This window comes from Amphiura filiformis, chromosome 18 (assembly GCF_039555335.1).
Source record: "Amphiura filiformis chromosome 18, Afil_fr2py, whole genome shotgun sequence".
NCBI classification, from domain to species: Eukaryota; Metazoa; Echinodermata; class Ophiuroidea; order Amphilepidida; family Amphiuridae; genus Amphiura; species Amphiura filiformis.
The window spans coordinates 66078658-66097391 of NC_092645.1; positions in this window are offsets into that span (position 1 = coordinate 66078658).

Sequence of the window (18734 nt, forward strand, 5' to 3'; positions counted from 1 at the left end):
AATTTTTTCATTTTTCAAATTGGTGCATAAATCTATTTCTCAAACCCTGTAATGAACCAGAGAATATGAGAAGAAACTTTATGATGTCACACGATACAAAATAAATACCGTGATCTTAGCACCCGAAGTACTGTTATATTTGTGATATAGCAGTAATTTTAGTATGTACTTCGGTATAATTTTTGTGACAAAATAATTTATCCTATACTTACTGAAATATAAATTATGCCATAGTCGATGTTTGATAAATAAAAATATATTATCAATCATGATGTACGCATTCAGTTGAACTCGAAATTATACTGATATTTATTACATCTAAATACTAGTAAATGGTTACAAAAAGTTGATATAATTAGTGGCATTAAAAGTAAAGTATACGTAGGCTTTATTATATTATTGAATGCAACATACAGGCTGAGTCAAAAAGAAGTTAACTCATGTTTGAGGGGCTGTAACTCGAGATCTGTAAGGAATCTGCTAAAAATAAAAATACCACTGAAAAGAGCAAATTCTACACGTTTAAATAAAAAAAAAAGAATTGTTGCTATTGCTTACAGCAAACTAAAGTTATACTCATTTAAATACAACCACCCATTTTTGTAGCTGCACACGGCTGGTTGATTTTCATCCATTTCAATTTCGACAAATCAGCAAAGTGATAACAGGATTTATTGTTGAAACTTCTGGGTTTTTAAAAAAAAATTAACATTCAACAAAGTCCATGACGGCCTTATAGTTTGTATGGATACCAAGATAAGTCTTTGCGAACGATCCGACAGAAGTTTAATTGGGGAATGTTGGGTAAAGGATTGAGCTGATCTTTGCTCTTGCTGTAACTAACTGTAGCAATGTTCACTTGTGATCTAGCAGTTCGTGGTCGGGTCGACTGCCTGAAGCTTCCGGCTGTCTGTTCCCTAGTGTCCCATGCACATTGGGCTTGTTCACATTCTTATATACTGCTCCCTTACATGAAACCCGGTTAGCTGTAGGAAATTGGAGACGAAAAAGACGCCGAACTTCAGTGGGACTCGTAGTTTCATGATACTTCGTCGACAGAAACGTGCGCTCCCGTGCGGTAAATTGTGGTACCATGTTGTCATTTGGCCCGTTTTATTGTAATGTAGTGAAATGAGGTAAAATTCATATTGAAAAGAGCCCTTTAACATGTAGGAATTATTGAACGAAACCACACCTGCCACAGAACTTTATTTGTATTTGAATATCGCGCCTTGCCAATCAATATAATAGGTAGGCCTCTACTTGGGAAGTGAAACCGTGTGCAGCTACAAAAATGGGTGGTTGTATTCAAATGAGTATAACTTGAGTTTGCTGTGAGCAATTGCAACAATTCTTTTTATTATATAGACGTGTAGAATTTGCTCTTTGCAGTGGTATTTTCATTTTTAGCAGATTCCTTACAGATCTCGAGTTACAGCCCCTGAAACATGAGTTTACTTCTTTTTGACTCAGCCTGTATATTAATGGCATAATTATGATGGCTCACTTCAATACTGAACAATTCTGGTTTGAGAATCTACCAGTTTTGCAAAAGCCCGAGCAAACATCGGCTATGTACTTTGCATTTTGAAAAGGACTTTGATCGGGGACTTTTTCCCAAACACACACTGTCAATCACACTTTTTTATCAATCCAATTTAACTGCAAGCACCAAGCATGTATGTACAAGACGCGATAGAACGTACATCATGCACCTAGTGAGAGTTTAACTTTCGCGCTAACACAAATCGCCGCAAATTCCACAGATAGTTGTGTACGATGTAGTTGTGATATTGGCACGTGCCCGGATGGTTTTAGCCATAACGAGATATGGGCAACCAATCACAAACCAGATCCGTCAAAAGATGTATTACATCATGACCAATTTTAGTAGGCGGGAAATCCGACAATCCCATCCATAGACAACCGTGTTAAGCAAGCTAACCGCAATCCAAAGTAAGTAGTCCACTTGGGAAGCTAACAAAGAGAGGGAGTACGGTGACTGAAAAGATCAGATGTGAAAATCTATCAATTGCGCACAAATTAATACAAATCAGAGTTTTATGCTTAAATATAATAGCCAATGGGCAAGTGTACGAAAAAGTCTAACTGAAATAAAATGAGATGATCATGGTTTTTCTGGAATTCATTTTTCAGTTCTTGTTTTAAGCTTTAGATTTGATAACTTGATCACAGGGTGGAAATCATTAATTAATATTATCTTGTGACGCATTTTGGCTTTAATGCATGTGAGATGATTCTTAAAATCGGGATAATGAGTTACCTCGTAAAATACGTTTTTCGTCACATAATCATGATAAGGCAATAAAATGTATGTCTCAAAGCTGCCGACCGCGTTTGTCTATTTGCTTTGCATTGCGCATTTGTCTTGGATAAATTGACCAATTTATATTTTTTTCTCCAATTTCTATTAAAAAATACCCAAAAAATTTCAGTACAAATATAATTCAAACGCATTTAGAATTATGTGATGAAAATTTCAGTCTAAGCTACATGTATATTCAACCTTGTTTTGTGATACGTACTTAGCACATTGTTTTTTGTGGTTTCTAGTCCAATTACAAGCGCTGATTCCAAATCCAGTGAGTACCAGATGAAAAACCTTAAAACATTTTCTAGAAACACATTAATTGAAAATGGCCATTGACCTTTCGTGTTGAAGAACTGCATCCTCCAAATACCTAAATTTTTTTGATATCAGAAGGACATTCCTCGTATTCAGAATGCAATTTAGTGTGTCTGATGTGCTCTCAGGTCCCTCAAAAAAGTACTGCGCTAAGCTTGTTATCCGATCCCTTAATGTTATTAAAACGTTTTATACCCACTATATTAATCAAATTAATGTATTTATTAACTAGCGTTATCTGGAACATTATATTTCCTTATAACCATATGAAAATAAGATCATCCTGAAAATTTAAACGATTTTGCTGACATACAACAAAAAATATAAGACCTCAAAACCCATGGTTTGTTTGGTGGAACCTCAATGATCATAGATGGCTGCAATATACTGTGTGTGCATGGAAGCCATGATGTAGCATATCTAAAATGGACATGGTGGTCTGAAGTGCATAATTTGAGATGGGTTTCGGCAGGCTTAAACATTCTTTAATTTCATAACATCCTGTACATTTTGTCTTCCAAAATAGTTAAAATTTATGAGTATATAAGTTTGCTTGTCTGAATCAATCCAAATTCGGAGATAATTGCGTTTCAACACCTGATGCACAGAATGGTGTCACTTCAACCTGTTGTAGTTGTCATCTCATTAAATTTGTCTTTAAAAAGGTTGATCTTATCATAAAGGAAGGTCCTCTCTATTTACTGGCCAATCAGGAAAAATTGTCGTTAATGTTTGCTAGTGGTATCAGGAATTTCTTGCAACACCCTGATATAGGCCTACAGTTAGATCACAACAAGTGTGTACGCCATTCAACAGGCCTAGGATTTCCTGTATCGATCAGTTTCTCCATAGACAATACGTGTGTGAGTGCACGCACACAGTAAATGGGAAATCGATCTAGTGGCACTTACTATGCAAATAAAAAAACACACTGCCCTTTCTTTGTTACTATGCAAATAACCACTTTCCTTGCTCCACAGTGTATCGTATCGGGAACTAATACTTTGTTATGCTAAATAGCCTTCTCAATTTTACATGGTGAAGGCCATACTCACCATACCTCAGTAAACATCAAAAGAGAAACTCCATGTTTTCAGTGTCAAAAATGACACGGAATTTCTAGGTCACTTGTGTATAATATTTTTGCATGTAAATCAAGGCAAAATACCCGGATGCTGTCCAAATTTGGCTCGAATATACCTTATGGTCAATACTATCGAGTGAGTTTAATATTTTTATGAATGAACTGTAGTATGGATGGTAGCACGCCGCCATCCACAGCCTTGATTCACTACGAAACAGTGGAACGCTTGGTTGAAATCACATGGGTACCTGAGTCGGGTTTTTTTTTGCATGAAATATGAAGATAACATATTCAAATAAATATTGATTGTGATATTTTGGCTTAAATTTAAAATTATTGTTTAGGAAGATACGGCTTTCAAAAGGAGTGGATACGTGCAGTTGGCCTATACATTTGAATGTGTGTATCATTTCTTCTCTCAATACATGACAGTCTTTCCTTGTAACGCATTAGTTTGCATGCCGACGCCCTCTTTCATTTCTTCTCTCAAATACATGACAGTCTTTCTTTGTAACGCATTAGTTTGTATGCCGATGCCCTTTTTCATTTCTTCTCTCAAATACATGACAGTCTTTCCTTGTAACGCATTAGTTTGTATGCCGATGCCCTTTTTCATTTCTTCTCTTAAATACATGACAGTCTTTCCTTGTAACGCATTAGTTTGCATGCCGACGCCCTCTTTCATTTCTTCTCTCAAATACATGACAGTCTTTCCTTGTAACGCATTAGTTTGCATGCCGACGCCCTCTTTCATTTCTTCTCTCAAATACATGACAGTCTTTCATTGTAACGCATTAATTTGCATGCCGACGCCCTCTTTCATTTCTTCTCTGAAACACATGACATTTTCCCCTTGTTTCTTCTGGGTGGCGTTGTCGTTCCTGTCCTTTATAGTATCAAGAAGATGGAATGTATGCTTGGATAGGCCTCCTCTAAGAAGGATATTCTCATGCCGCCACCAACCCACACAACAACTCTTGTCGTGGTTTTCTCATATGTGTACATCCATATCAAAAGGATGCACTTGTCGGCTGCTACATGTGTCTCATTTCGCATAATAGCTAGGAATAAATACTAGTCTCATCTCAAGTGGAGGTCACTTCAAATCGTCCCCAAGTCAGATGGTTAAAGAATGTTCTCTGTATTCCTAAACTATATGACTTGGGGATGATTGGAAGTGACCTCCACTTGAGATGAGTCTGGTATTTATTCTCAACTATTATGTGAAATGAGACATATGTAGCAGCCGACAAGTGCATCGTTTTGATATGGATGTACACATATGGCTCTCAGTGAGGGAACCCAAATATGTACAGGGGTTGTATTCTGGCCGGGTAGCGAACTGCTCGATCCATATTTAGTGAGATTAGCGCTAGTATCGCTAGTATATAGGGGTATCAACTAAGAAAGTGACTCTCTCCAAAAGTCAATAGTCGAGTCCCGCTGGGATATCAAAGTCACCTCTTCTAGTCTTCAACGGGGTACCGGTATCAGATTTTCTGATTCCATGCCCACGTATTTCTTATTCTTCGGGATTTTTTTATTTTATAAAAACTAGAACAAAGTGCGGTTTTTGACTTTCAAAAGTCATTTCTGGTACAATAATTGTCATTTTTTCCACTTGGTCTTATAGCGGGGACTCCCGGTGGAAATAGTCCCGTTAGGGGTGTTCTTTTATATTTTCATAGAAATCTGGTCACGCAAGAGGTGTGTCGTTAATAGGGTCCCGCTAGTTCCCGCCAGTGGTATATATTTACTTAAAACTAGTCCGAGAAGGGGTTACTTCCAATAACCTCGGATCTAGCGCGTGTTCTCAGAAAATCCTTGAGACCCCCCCCATCCCGAGACCCCACCCCCCCATCCCGAGTATATACGATGGAATGAATATATCATACATCTTGAGTTGTTCTCAATTAACTGCTGAATCATAAATTATCCCTCTATGTTTGCTAAATAACCTTCCGAATTACATTTTCTCCCGTGTCACGGTAGGTACGAATGGTGTCACCCACCACACCAAGTGAAACCAACGTTTAATACAGTTATCGGTATGATAGCGGTACCGGCTTCAATTTCCCATAGTGTTTTCCCTTTGTCACGATACGATGTACGAAAGAATAATCTCTGTCAGGGGGCTTTCGATAACATGTGACGTTTTATGAACAAACTAAATGGCATCCGTACTGGGCTATTCCAGTTGAAATCCATACACTCCCTATAAAAGACATGACCTTAATGTTCCACACAGGGAGTGTGAATTACAAATGGTGTTACCTGAATGGGTTACTCCATTTGAAATCCACGCGTCTCAAGTGAGATATTAAGTTTATGTCTTCCAAATGTTATAAATAATAATAATTATAAAACCAACCGAGCAAACACCTTGGCTACCCCAGGCGGAGGGGTGGGGTGGCACATGATAATTATAAGGTGGGTATGCTCCCTGGTTGAAAGTTTCAAGGGGCTCTATTTTGGTCAAATTTAGGGGGTCTTTTGGAGCTGCGAAATCCAAAAAGGGGCCTTTCCGGGGGAACATATACCCATATGATCATTTGTGTTAAGTCCCCTCTAACCCAACCTAAAGCACTTGCTACAAAACACAATCAACATGTGCTTACCCAAATGGTCCACAAGGGAGATGTGTGTAGTCAAAGTGTTTGGCTTTCTCAGTTGCTTAATGCTTAGCATGGTGAAGTTGGCTCGAGATTAAGAAATTAGAGATTAGACATTCGCTAGTACGTTGTATATTACACATTTAATCATGTTGCTGCATAGATCAAGAATATTGCAGTAATTTGAAACCGTTTTGGAGGTTAAAATATTATGCCCATTAATTTCAAAGTTTTTGAACTTCATGTGGGCAAATGTCCACCTAAAAACCACTCTTATGGATCGATCAAGTGTTCAGGAGTATTTTGACACCATTTTTGGACATTCAAAACTTTTGGCCAAAATTTCCAAACATTTGAATTATTACGAGTCGTTAATGAGTCAAGGCCAAAAAAAACCTTTTCCCAAATTCACTTCAGAATGCACAACAAAACACACTCCTTGATCAAGTTAACAATATCTAAGTCTTTAATCAAAAGTAAAGTATGATTTAACAATAATCATGTGAGTGAACATACTACATACCGTTATGAATTCGGCAGAGTGACGAATCGAGAATTTCGAACAAATTGAGTTTTCGTATGCTTATGATTATGTTTCAGGTTATCTTTTATTTCCACAAAAAATTAATGGTAAATCTTACTCCCCGACGTAGTTATTGGAATTTTGATTTGGACGAATCGCGGCTTAGTGTGATAAATGAATTCGGCAGAGAGACAAATCGTATACTAAGCTGTACAAATTAGGTTGATCCAAAGTATAGCTAGAAACCCCGAATTTTCTATTATTAAATCTCCTCAGTGGCGTAACCAGTGGGGTGGCCGGGCAAGCTGCCCCCCCCCCCCCGGACACAAAAAAACTGGGAAGAAGAGCAAAAAATTGGGAAGGGGAAAAGGGGAAAAAAAAAAAAAAAGAGGGAAGAAAAAAGGGAAGGAGAAGAGAAAAAGGGGAAAAGAGGAAGAAAGAAAGGGAAAGAAGAAAAGAAAAAAAAGGGAAAAGGGGGAAGGAAGAAGAGAAAAGGGAAAGAAAGAGGGAATTTGAAATTTGCACTCTGAAACATTGATTTTTTAGCTAATATGCCAAAAACCAGGAGCTTCAGGGGCTCCGCCCCTTGACCACAACCAGGGCTTTGCCCTGGACCCCACCAGGGCCCCTAAGGCGGGCCCCTGGACCCCACCGTTTAACGCTTCGCGGCAAGCCCTCGCAACTTTTGGTCAAGAATTGGGAAATTTTTCAATCTTGCCCCCCCCCCCCCCCCGGAAGGTCAGGTCTGGTTACGCCCCTGAATCTCCTATACTGATATATTTGATACCAACGTATATATGTAGGTATCTTCTATCCAGTGATTCCAAAATAAGTACAAACATTTCCCACATGATATAGCTATGGCTTAATAATGTGAGTGCGCTCCCGTGAAATTGGAAAATCCCAGAAAATCATACGCAAAATATAGGCCAATATTGTTATTTCTGCTTTAAAATCATCGATGTTTTGATCAATATTACAGGGATGACTATTTATAACTTAATATACAAAGTTAAGTCTACACAGCCTTAGGAAAACCAGTAATTTTCACACAAAAGCCTCAAATCAAGATTACGTGCTATGGTTTGCACGTAGTTGAATGCGTATTGAGGGATATATCGATTGTTTCAGAACATGCAAGTATAGCAAATAATTCGTATACATTTACTTCTATAATATACATTTCAAATGAGTGCTCACGAATGTTCAAAACTTTTAGAAGAACCAATGAAATGGTACCAAGATTTTCAAACACTGTTTACTCAGAACGTATTCGGCACTCTACCGTGTTCATGACGATACATACAAATACAAATTCAACTACAAATGTTTAATATTGCAAGCAAGTAGCCTTCTTGATTTGAAAAGTCCTAAATATCCTAATTCACATGTCCTGCGAAGATCTCTGTAGAGCGAATTCCAATGAAGACTTTTATATCCGTTGCAAAAAATCCTCGCACAGTTGACTATCTCCAAAATGGTGCTATTTTCACCTTTCACATAATTTCTTCAGGAAACAGGCCTGTATGGCACACAGTCCCCCTGTTTCCACTTACATTGGCAGATGCGTTGTTTCATAACCAGACTTCAGCAAGTCGACAGAAGAATACAATTTCCTTTCTTAGAAGAGATACGCACCTCGACGTATTATAGATCTGCTTCGATATTACTGGATAGTAGTACATTGACTTTCTAAAATATATCTGGTTCGCCATGTCCTTTCTTTGAAGGCATATGGACTGTTAGCACATTAACTAGCCCAAAAGCTCCTTATATACTAAGCACCAATCAAATGTCCCATTCTATTAATAGCCAATTACTTCATTCACATCCTCACAACATTATGATGTAATCGAGGATTAGAGATAACAAGAATTTCTTGTTATGATAGTTGGATAGAACATCCCATGAGACATCTGAAAAGTGAAGTATTGAGTGTCATGAGCGGTGGAGCGTGACGTCAGAGGTCAATGACCTCAAATTTACCCCGATTGCCTGTGTGTCCCGATTCGCTTTATGCATGCCATTTATTAACAAAAACCTTGATTTGCAAATTGGCCTGACATAAAACTTGTAATTTCCGAAAAAGTTTAGTTGTAATACATAACCATTCTTACTTAAAAACTGACCAATTATATTCCAAAAAAAACATGCCCAAAATAATATGTGTGGGTAAAGTCGCTTCGGGTTAAGAACGTTTAAAGTGCAATGACCTCTAAATTTACTCAATTGCCTATGCAAGATGTTTTCTACACGTGATCACTTGATCCACTACTTCAATGAAAGATATGTGTAGGACCTAACTAATGACACCTGCATTGATGACATTTTGTTATATGTTTTGCTGTTTTTTGGGTTAAAAACCTCAAATACAACACTTTTTTTCCATTTTTTATACAAATTGGCGAAACATGCAACTTGTATTTTTTTAGTTAATACATATTATTCTTACTCAGACACTGACCCGTTATGATCACAAATAGATGTGAAAACTAGCTAGGTGTGTAGTTTAAGTCATTTTGGAACAATGGCGTTTAAAGTGAATTCGGCAGAGTGACGAATCGAGAATTTCGAACAACTTGAGTTTTCGTATGCTTATGATTATGTTTCAGGTTATCTTTTATTTCCACAAAAAATTAATGGTAAATCTTACTCCCCGACGTAGTTATTGGAATTTTGATTTGGACGAATCGCGGCTTAGTGTGATAAATGAATTCGGCAGAGAGACAAATCGTATACTAAGCTGTACAAATTAGGTTGATCCAAAGTATAGCTAGAAACCCCGAATTTTCTATTATTAAATCTCCTCAGTGGCGTAACCAGTGGGGTGGGCGGGGGCAAGCTCCCCCCCCCCCCCGACACAAAAAAACTGGGAAGAAGAGCAAAAAATTGGGAAGGGAAAAGGGGAAGGAGAGAAAAGAGGGAAGAAAAAGGGAAGGAGAAGAGAAAAAGGGAAAAGAGGGAAGAAGAGAAAGGGAAAGAAGAAAAGAAAAAAGGGAAAAGGGGAAGGAAGAAGAGAAAGGGAAAGAAAGAGGGAATTTGAAATTTGCACTCTGAAACACTGATTTTTTAGCTAATATGCCAAAAACCAGGAGCTTCAGGGGGCTCCGCCCCCTTGACCCCCGCCGGGGCTTTGCCCCTGGACCCCACCAGGGCCCCTAAGGCGGGCCCCTGGACCCCACCCGTTTAACGCTTCGCGGCAAGCCCTCGCAACTTTTGGTCAAGAATTGGGAAATTTTTTCAATCTTGCCCCCCCCCCCCCGGAAGGTCAGGTCTGGTTACGCCCCTGAATCTCCTATACTGATATATTTGATACCAACGTATATATGTAGGTATCTTCTATCCAGTGATTCCAAAATAAGTACAAACATTCCCCACATGATATAGCTATGGTTTAATAATGTGAGTGCGCTCCCGTGAAATTGGAAAATCCCAGAAAATCATACGCAAAATATAGGCCAATATTGTTATTTCTGCTCTAAAATCATCGATGTTTTGATCAATATTACAGGGATGACTATTTATAACTTAATATACAAAGTTAAGTCTACACAGCTTTAGAAAACCAGTAATTTTCACACAAAAGCCTCAAATCAAGATTACGTGCTATGGTTTGCACGTAGTTGAATGTGTATTGAGGGATATATCGATTGTTTCAGAACATGCAAGTATTGCAAATAATTCGTATACATTTACTTCTATAATATACATATATTATCACGAATGTTCAAAACTTTTAGAAGAACCAATGAAATGGTACCAAGATTTTCAAACACTGTTTACTCAGAACGTATTCGGCACTCTACCGTGTTCATGACGATACATACAAATACAAATTCAACTACAAATGTTTAACATTGCTAGCAAGTAGCCTTCTTGATTTGAAAAGTCCTAAATATCCTAATTCACATGTCCTGCGAAGATCTCTGTAGAGCGAATTCCAATGAAGACTTTTATATCCGTTGCAAAAAATCCTCGCACAGTTGACTATCTCCAAAATGGTGCTATTTTCACCTTTCACACAATTTCTTCAGGAAACAGGCCTGTATGGCACACAGTCCCCCTGTTTCCACTTACATTGGCAGATGCGTTGTTTCATAACCAGACTTCAGCAAGTCGACAGAAGAATATAATTTCCTTTCTTAGAAGAGATACGCACTTCGACGTATTATAGATCTTCTTCGATATTACTGGATAGTAGTACATTGACTTTCTAAAATATATCTGGTTCGCAATGTCCTTTCTTTGAAGGCATATGGACTGTTAGCACATTAACTAGCCCAAAAGCTTCTTATATACTAAGCACCAATCAAATGTCCCATTCTATTAATAGCCAATTACTTCATTCACATCCTCACAACATTATGATGTAATCGAGGATTAGAGATAACAAGAATTTCTTGTTATGATAGTTGGATAGAACATCCCATGAGACATCTGAAAAGTGAAGTATTGAGTGTCGTGAGCGGTGACGTGAGCGGTGAGCGTGACCTCAGAGATCATTGACCTCAGATTTGACCCCGATTACCTGTGTGTCCCGATCCACTTTATGCATGCCATTTATTAACAAATGCCTTGATTTGCAAATTGGCTTGACATAAAACTTGTAATTTCCGAAAAAGTTTAGTTGTAATACATAACCATTCTTACTTAAAAACTGACCAATTATATTCCAAAAAAACATGACCAAAAATAATGTGTGTGGGTAAAGTCGTTTTGGGGTAAGAACGTTTGAAGTGCAATGACCTCTAAATTTACTCAATTTCCTATGCAGAGGTTTTCTACACGTATCACCTGATCCACTACTTCAATTGTCATGAGTGTGGTGTCTAATGAAAGCTATTTGTAGGAACTAACTAATGACACCTGTATTGATGACATTTTGTAATGTTTTGCTGTTATTTTGGGTTAAAAACCTCAAGTTTAACACCTTTTCTCATTTTTTTATACAAATTGGAGAAACATGCAATTTGTATTTTTTTAGTTAATAATGTACATACTATTTTTACTCAGACACTGACCCGTTATGATCACAAATAGATGTTTAAAACATTAGCTAGGTGTGTAGTTTAAGTCATTTTGGAGCAATGGCGTTTAAAGCGCAATGTCTTCTAAATTTACTATGTAAGAGGTTTACTGCATGCATTACTTGACAATTTTTTTTGTCTAATGAAATACTCAAAATCTATCACATGGTACCTATATTGATGATATTTCAAACTGTCGGACCATAATTGTAGACCAAAACCCTAAAATATTAAATTTTTTAGCATTTATTACCACAAATAAATATTTCCATGCTTATTTCTCAAACAAGTTATTAAGTTTCTTTTCTGTAGCGAATCCCCCCTCCTCATCTGTTCCTCCTCCTCATTTACATCACTCTCACCTATAACCAGAGTATCTGGACAGCTTGATCTAATTAACCATTTCATGGATAATTCTTGGGCTCAATAGGAAATATATAAGAAATAGGAAATAAGAGTTGCTATTATTGCATTTCTCCAGACCATTAATGTATTTGACTCTTACAGTCCTTAAAAACAGCTTTGCATGGTATATAAAAATAAAAGGCAAGATGCTTCTGATAAATTGATGCTTTTCATGGTCTTATTAAAGCATCTTGTTGCGTGCAAATTGCTAAAAATGGCATTATCATTTATGTCATGTAATTTGGCCTGTTCGTACATAGCACACTCAAATTCCTCCAAAGTATCCGTAACAGCTTGTGGTACATCTGGAGCGCCTCACCGCTGAATGAATACCAGTAAATATTTGTCATGTTTTCACATTATGTCAAACAGCCGAAGCTTGCCCTAACGAATTAATGCTGCAGTGTAATCACGACCCGTTAAAAGGGCATTTCGTGATCCACAGCCTCATCCCCCACTTTTCTCAAAAAAAGTTGAGATTTTTATATCACTGGAAACCTCTGGCTACATGTTTATGTACAAAATATTTCTTGCAGATTAATTCGTTTAGCAAAGATATCGTGAAATTTGAATTTCGTTCTGGTGCACCAGAACGAAATTACAACGCATTGTCTATGGAGCAGTGTAATACACATAATCATGCATACCTCACGAACGCAAAATCGGAATCAAGTGAAATTTTGGGAATAGGTTTTTTTCGTGGATATCTAATGAAAAATGACATAAATAGAGGATGCTAGGATCACGAAATACTCCTTTAAGTCATGAAAGGCGTCGCAAGCCTTACCTCCAAGCGTCTTTGTCAAAGAACTGATCTCTATCGAACGTCTTGTGTTAGATTAAGGTTATTAATTATTTTAAACTGTTGTGATTTGGTAGTTCACAGCATCTTACGAATGGTAGTGAGCTTTGGCAAAAACTGCATTGCTCAATTCATAGCGAGCGTGTAGAAGAATTACAATATCACAGGTATACTTTTATAGGTGCTGCGGTTCTTGAGTTACGTTGTAAAGGAGGCTGAAACAACAACACTTTTGTAAAACGTACATCACTCATCAACAACAATAAATTAAGCAAATTTGCAAAGTATACGATTTCTAGAATGAACTTTTGCAAAACATCTAGGTGTTAATTTTCAATAATATATCGATCTAGATAATGAAAATCGATTTTTAGGTTGCTTCGACCAACAATACCTCGTCTACCCTTAAGCCGTACCATCATCTATCCAAATTGAAGCATTCAATTCAGACTTGTTCCAACACTACTTTAGCGACTCCACCAAATGATTAAGGAAGATGTGCCACTGTCTCGTTGTCATCATGTTGGTAGAATAAAAATATCAGGCCTTTTCAGAAAGCTGGAGGAGAAAGTTAAAGACTCAGACTCGAACTGCAAAGGTCCTGACAAAGCTGTCTTTTACATCGCCATGTTCTTCTTTCGGTGTCAAAATGCTCCAGAAAACGGGATCGATACATAAATACATAATCTAGAGGCAACTTCACCGTGCTGATTGCTTCACCTTTCACAAAATGTTTTTGAATGTCCAAAAATGATTTTAAAATACTATAGAACATTTGATCGATACATAAAAAACGAGAAAACAAGAAACGAGACGACTGTTGGAATATTTTTGGACTTGTCTAAGGCATTTGATACAATTGATCACAATATTCTCCTTCACAAACTAGAACACTATGGCCTTCGTGGCATTGTCTTAGACTGGTTCAGAAGTTATTTAAGTAACAGGAAACAATATGTATCTTATAATTGCCATTCATCAGAATTGAAAAATGCAATTTGCGGAGTTCCGCAAGGATCTATTCTCGGCCCTCTTTTATTTATACTATATATAAATGATATAACTAATACATCTAATATACTTGATTTCATCCTCTTTGCAGATGATACAACAATTTTATATTCACATGAAAACATAGAAAAGCAAGTCAATCTTATAAACAAAGAACTAGAGGAAGTGAGCAATTGGTTCAGAGCAAATAAATTGTCTGTTAATGCCAGTAAAACAAATTACATGATACTAGGAACGCCAAATATGACACAAATTAATGATCTGAGAATCATACTTAACTACACTACCTTAGAAAGAGTACAACAAACCAAGTTTCTTGGTGTGTTAACAGATGAATGTCTCACTTGGAAAAGCCACATAGATTGTATTTCAAAAACAGTGTCAAGAAATGTTGGTGTCATGACCAAACTAAAACATTATGTACCAGAACGTATTTTACATACCCTTTATTGTACTTTGATAATGCCCTATCTTAATTATGGAATACTTGTATGGGGGATACCTGTAAAACTTACTTAAGTAAATTAATGAAACTCCAAAAGTGGGCTATAAGAACGATAGCAAACAGTCACTACAGAGAACATACAGGACCGTTGTTTGCAAACTATAACATCTTAACTATCGAAGATATGTACACAATAGATTTGGGTACATTCATGTACAAGTATTCTATTAATGAACTCCCTCTTATATTTAATAATTATTTTTCCAAACGCTCTGATGTACATAACTACAAGACAAGACATGTAAATGACTTAAATTTGACTAAAAACACAAAAAAGTTTTTTCTGATCACGCAATCCGTACTAAAGGCCCCATCCTTTGGAATTCACTAGGTATTTTTGTGAAAAACTCCAGATCTATTAAACATTTCCGTTATCAATTAAAAGAAATGTTAATCTCAAAATATACTTAATATATTATCTTTGAGCACCGTCCTTGTCTTGTCTTTTGGTTAGTGATTCCTTTTTATGTGATGTTGATTGATTTTTTTTTATTTATGTTATTTGTAACTTTATAATTTCTAGGGGGAGGTGATATATCTGGCCTTATTGGCCTTCTAGCCTCTTCCTCCATAATGTGTTGTTTTCTGTAAATTTTTAATTTGATTGTTTTTGTGAATGTCAGTTTTTTATGGAAATAAAATGAATGAATGAATGAATGAATGAATGAATAAAAGTGTTTTAGGTCGGAATTTATCCTAATAACGAAGTTCAAAAACGGCGTCAAAGTAATCTCGACATAAAAGTGGTTTTTAGATCGAAATTCGCCCAAATAACGAAGTTCCAAAATAGTGAAATTTTTGGCCAAAATTCTTGAATGTTCAAAAATGGTGTCAAAATACTGAAGAACACCTGATCGATACATAAAAGTGTTTTGAAGTCGAAATTCACCAAAATAACGAAAATCAAAAATGTTGAAACTTTTGGGCCAACATTTTGGAACGTCCAAATATGATGTGAAAATACACCAGAACATGTGATCGATCTAGAAAACTAGTTATTAGATCAAAATTCGGCGAGGCGAAATAACGAAGATTCAAAATTTTGACATTTTTGGCCAAAATGTTTGAATGTCCAAAAATGGTGTCAAAATACTCCAGAACACGGGATCGATACATAAAATAGATTTTTACGTTGAAATTAGGCTAAATAACGAAGTTCCAACATTTTGAAATTTTTTGGACAAATACAGTAAGCCAAATATAAAGGTACCAGTTACGTTCACCTCATGTATATCCTAAACAAAGACCGATATGTCATAATTGGAAGCAGCAGCCAATAGCTGTATCTTTTAGCTCAAATTTAAGACCTCATTCAAAACTGCGCCGTGCTTTCATTGATTAGAACATAAAAGTGCAACCTTTTAATTCGTATCTTCATTAGGTTTTGGATCGCCGTTTCTTTAATTCTCAACCAATTTCAACAAATGAGGTCTTAAATCAGAGCTAAACAGTACAGGCATCGGATGCTTGTTTTAACTTTGACTTATTTGTCTTTATTTAGGATATACAGAGGTGAACACAACTGGTATCTTACTGTATGTCCAAAAAAGGTCTCAAATTACTCCATGTGATGAGATCGATGCAGAAAAACGTTTACAACCCTACTATTCAACGTAATAACGAATGTCTAATCTCTAAACTGTAATCTCGAAATAACTTCACCATGCGGTTGCTTCCCCTTACACACACTTCTGAAATGACTCTTGATTTCTTAACCCTAACCCAACCAGGTCTCACTAATGCTCACTATTAAAACCACTGTGCGTGCATGCATTTCACGTGACTTGATGACGCAATCAGCCTAAGTCATATAATAATAATAATAATAATAATAATAATAATAATAATAATAATAATAATAATAATAATAATAATAATAATAATAATAATAATAATAATAATAATAATAATAATAATAATAATAATAATAATAATAATAATAATAATGCATTTATAATGCGCAATGTATTCCGAGGCGCAAACATTGAACAATTAAAAATTAACACACAATTATAAAAACAGTCACATATAGAAGTCAATTGTCATAAGCAATCTTAAACAGATGAGTTTTTAAAGCCTTTTTGAAAATATCAAGTGCAGGTGCACAAGCATAGAAGGAATCGCTGCCCATGGCAGCGTAACCTCGTTGGCTACAGGTCGGTGATCTTCTGCGTGGTATGCGAGAGTTCCCAGGTTCGAATCACGGGTTACCAAGTGACTTCTTTGTTCACCTTCTGTCCTTTTCGTTTCTTCTTTCCTTCCGATAGCAACAAACTACGGGTAAGGTTGGGGCTAATACAACCAGAGGATAAGGATGTAGATATTATATGTTTGTTAAGTTCGGTGTGTAAAAAAATATTGTGAAATAATAGGGTTGTGATATGCAGGAGAAAGAGGCCTCAATGGAAATCATCACATACCGACTTGTTTCCTAATCAATATTATATGAAATATTGGTATATGTGATGCGATCAAGCAAAATCAGTCGGAACTCGGAAATATTGATTTTGAGATATGACCAAATAAAGGAAATATTTCCTTTTGTTTCTTCTTGTTTTGGAAACTCTTTAATTGCTCATATCTTTGGAACTGGTTGTTCAATTTCAATGGGGTTTTCTGCAAAATCCAGCTTTGTAAATGTTTTTACTATCTTGTAAGAAACTGAAAATTTATTATTGCCGAGTTCCGACTGATTTTGCTTGATCGCATCACATATGTCATTTAATTATAATAAATGACATTTTGATAAAAGCAAACACTTTAGGAGGCAATTTTCAAAAGCAATCACTTTAGGAGGCAATTTTCTTGAAACACGAGATATAATTAGTCATTATCGTTCCATTATAGCCGATACTGCAAAATCTAAATCGATTTATGTTCTTTCCGAGGGCAATAATTAATTAATAATTATATGTCATTTAATTATAATAAATGACATTTTGATAAGAGTAAACACTTTAGGAGGCAATGTTCAAAAGCAATCACTTTAGGAGGCAATTTTCTTGGAATTAATTAGTCATTATCGTTCCATTATAGCCGATACTGCAAAATCTAAATCGATTTATGTTCTTTCCGAGGGCAATAATTTATAATTAATAAATAAAATAAATAAACTGCGTGATCAAAACAGAAACCCGTCACACAGCAATGGTTCAAGTTGTTGTCATGTGACAACAACTTGAACCATTGTTGTGTGACTGGGCTGGATTACAGATGAATATACCACTTGCACCTGACCATATTACTCGTGTCTCCGTGTCTGAAAGACCTAGGAACATTTCTCTTTTCACCTTTCTAGAAAGTTATTCAATACTCAAGATTTAAATCCAAATCTGCAGATTTTTTTGTAAATGAATAAACGCGAAATGATTAGAATGGAATTGGACGTTTCTTTCTTTCTGGCCATCATCGTCGCAGGTAAGTTTACAAAATTATTATACTCACTTTTTCAGAGAAATCAAAATGTTTTAGCTGATAACGGATAACAAAATGCTGTTTAATAGCATCCAAGCAAATACAAAATGTTTTACAGAAAACGTTTAAATGTTGGGAAAGGCATTAAAACACTAGCTGCAAAACCAGGCTACAAATAATTTGATCGTGATACTATTTAGTGTTGACAAAATGTTGTCATAATGCCCCAAAGCAGTTTAAAATACCATTTTGCTGATAAGGCTTTTGCTTTCACAGCTCCCAAGTTGTGGAACCAGCTACCTGTTTCAGTTCGCTCCTCCAACTCTTTGACAGTGTTCAAAAAAGGGCTGAAAACATTTCTGTTTTCAGAAACATAATTGTTTGTTATTGGTTCTTGTGAACTTTTTTTCTTATATTCTATCATGTTTTTGTTGTATATTTATCTTGCTATGTTGTTTTGAGCGCGGTGATCATTTGAAATGGCGCTATATAAAAGCCTATTGTATGTATGTATGTTTCAAGAACATGTTTGTGGTTGCTAGGATGGTTTGTTAAGTTGAGCTTGTGGCAAATATTAGAGGCAAAATTTGATTATGCAGAATTTGTCACTAGCAAAACAGGTAAAGACCAAACAAAGCAACACATTCCCAACGCAACATCAGGACAAAATACGGAGGCCCCTCAAATTCACCGTTCTGGTTTTG